This window comes from Macaca mulatta, chromosome 11, assembly GCF_049350105.2.
Source record: "Macaca mulatta isolate MMU2019108-1 chromosome 11, T2T-MMU8v2.0, whole genome shotgun sequence".
Lineage (NCBI taxonomy): Eukaryota > Metazoa > Chordata > Mammalia > Primates > Cercopithecidae > Macaca > Macaca mulatta.
Genome location: NC_133416.1, coordinates 129,059,516 through 129,062,621, shown reverse-complemented (window position 1 = coordinate 129,062,621; position 3,106 = coordinate 129,059,516). Strand labels below are relative to the sequence as shown.

The window sequence follows — 3,106 nt, the reverse complement described above, 5'->3', positions numbered from 1 at the left end:
TAAAACAATTCCAGTCTCCAACCACGGGACTTTGTTTTGAGCAAAGCTGTAGCCTCAGCACTTAGCATGGTTCCCGGCACACAATAAATATGTATCGAGTGGATGAATATTTAGTGTACTTGTCATTTGTCTGAATGACATCCGATCCCCTCCTTACCCTTCAGCCTGCTCTGCTCTGTTTCCCAGGGTGATGAACACGCAGTCTGAGCTTTCCAGCCTTCCTGCTGGGCTCAGTCAATGGAAGGGACTGGTGAGAGGCTGGAAGGCAGGAGGGGAAGCTGGGGTATTTCTCCCCTCTCTTTGTCTTGGGCACCATCTCCAGTAGCATCTTTGGCTGAAATGGCTGCATAGGCTTCCTCCAGATGAGGTATTTTTTTTTTCTTTTGTTTTAAGACGGAGTCTCGCTCTGTCGCCCAGGCTGGAGTGCAATAGTGCAATCTCAGCTCACTGCAAGCTCTGCCTCCCGGGTTCACGCCATTCTCCTGCCTCAGCCTCCTGAGTAGCTGGGACTACAGGTGCCCACCACCGCGCCCAGCTAATTTTTTGTATTTTTAGTAGAGATGGGGTTTCATCGTGTTAGCCAGGATGGTCTCGATCTCCTGACCTCGTAATCCGCCCGCCTCAGCCTCCCACAGTGCTGGGATTACAGGTGTGAGCCACCGCGCGCGGCCTCACCCAGGTGACTTTTTTGTGGGGAGGGGTTGTTTTTGAGACAGGGTCTCACTCTGTTGCCCAGGCTGGAGGGCAGTGGCGCCATCATAGCTCACTGCAGCCTCAATCTCCTGGGCTCAAGCAATTCCCCCATCTCAGCCTCCTGAGTAGCTGGGACTACAGGCGTGTGCCACCATGCCCAGCTAATTTTTGTTCCTTTTGTAGAGACGCAGTTTCACCATGCTGCTCCAGGCTGGTCTCAAACTCCTGGGCTCAAGAGATTTGCTCACCTCGGCCTCCCAAAGTGCTGGAATTACAGACATGAGCCACTGCGCCCAGCCACACGTGGTTTTTAAGAGATTTATTGTAGGAGTTGAGATCTTCCACAATTGTGAGATCTGGCTAGACAGTCTCCATAATGCTGGGTCTCTGTGTCTGATGCTGGAGACTGAAGTCTGCAGGGCAGGCAGCTGAACAGAAGATGGATGTAAAGTAGGGAAGAGCAAGAACAATCTGGAACCCATGAGCAAGAGCTGAAATCTATAAACACAGACTGAAACCTAGGTCAGTCCTCATTGTCCCCAACTTTGATGGCAGGAAACACTGGTGCCCTTAGGCAGGGAGCTGGCTCAGGGGTCACGGCAGCCAAAGGAGGATCCAGGGGCAGGTGGACCCACCGCAGGCAGGTAAAGGAAAATGTTCAGGAGACGCAGAAGTGCCTGGTGACTCTGCCCCAGCCTTCGAGGCATCAGTAAGAGTATGGCTGCTGCTCTACTTCCACACACCAAATCTCATTCCACAGAAAACTGCCCTTTATGGCCCACCCTACCAGAAACACATAGAAAAAGGAATTCTGGGAAATGCAATTCAACTAGCCAAGCTAACACATTACCAAGCCAACACATTACCAAGCCAGTGAGCATGTTTTCTTGGGATAGCCTGGGGGTGATTTATCAGTGTTCTACCATGAGCAAACCTACCCCCAAGGGCTGAGAGAGCTGAAGGAAGCTGACAAATCTGGTTTCTCAGAAAGAAACTTTTTTGTTTTTTAGAGACAGAGTCTTGCTCTGTTGTCCAGGCTGGAGTGCAGTGGCACAATCATGGCTCACTGCAGCCTCAGACTTCTGGGCTCAAGCAATCCTCCTGCCTCAGCCTCCTGAGTAGCTGGGACTATAGGTACACCGCAACACACTCGTTTAAGGTTTTCCAGTTTTGTAGCAATGAGGTCTCACCACTTTGTCCAGGTTGCTCTCAAACTCCTGGCCTCAAGCATTCCTCCTGTCTTGGCCTCCCAAAGCACTGGGATTACAGGTGTGAGCCACCCACCCAGCCTCAGAATGAAACATTTAATAGGGATTTATGAACAAAAGCCATGTCTTGGGTGGCTGTGAGATGATGGATCCCTGCACTGTCAGCCCCCAGACCCAAGGCTTACATACCTAGGGAAAGAGTATATGTGCTTCAGAAGGAATATGCCATCCAGGTTGTTTTGACCCAAGGGCAGATTTGCAGTAATTACTTGCTCTTAACAGTAGATAATGTAGAAATCTTAGAGGCATCCCGGGAACTGAGGTTAATTAGAAGTCCACATGATGGATAAGCCTGGAAGGTACAGTTGCTTTAGCCTCCACCATCAGCCCACCTACAAGTAAAAGGAAATGTAATTAAAAGTGCTTAACCAATAAGGAAAATGTATTTTGTCACAGAACAATGGGTCCAATGACCTTACAGTGTTGTGAATGGCTCAGGAATGTCATTAAGGACTCAAGTTCTTTTTCTCTGCCATCTGCAGCAGGTTGGCTTTATTTCTCAGCCTGTCACAGCCCCAATCACATCCTCACATAACTATGTCCACAGCTGGGAAGGGGAGTGTTTCTCTCATGAGGCTCTATTTAAGAGCAGAGGGCTGGATACAGTGGCTCATACCTGTAATCCCAGCACTTTTGGGAGGCTGAGGCAGGAGGATCGCTTGAGCCCAGGAGTTCAAGGCCAGCCTGGGCAAGATAGTGAGACCCCATCTCTACAAAAATAAAAATTAACGGGCATGGTGGCACACACCTGTGGTCCCAGCTACTCAGGAGGCTGAGGCAAGAGGATCACTTGAGTCTGAAAAGTCGAGGCTACAGTGAGCTGTGATCGCACCACTGCACTCAAGCCTGGGCAACAGAGGGAGACCATATCTGAAAAAAAAAAATTATGAAGAATTTGAAAATGGACCGGCACAAGGGCACACACCTGTAATCCTAGCACTTTGGGAGGCCGAGGCGGGTGGATCAGGTCAGGAGGCCTAAGGTCAGGGGTTTAAGACCTAGCCTGGCCATGGTGAAACCCCATTTCTACTAAAAAATTAAAAATCAGCCAGGCATGGTGGCACATGCATGTAATCCCAGCTACTCAGGAGGCTTAGGTGGGAGAATCAGTTGAACCTGGAAGGTGGAGGTTGCAGTGAGCCGTG

General features: G+C 50.0%; 1 long non-coding RNA gene across 1 annotated transcript; it reads right to left on the bottom strand.

Annotated features, from left to right (window-relative positions):
• Positions 1-997: 997 nt before the first annotated feature.
• Positions 998-2,215, bottom strand: LOC114671089 (uncharacterized). The gene is made up of 2 exons (XR_003720995.2): positions 2,091-2,215; positions 998-1,121 (listed from the first exon to the last, which is right to left on the bottom strand). It is a non-coding gene; the product is annotated as an uncharacterized LOC114671089 (long non-coding RNA).
• Between the last annotated feature and the right edge of the window lie 891 nt (positions 2,216-3,106).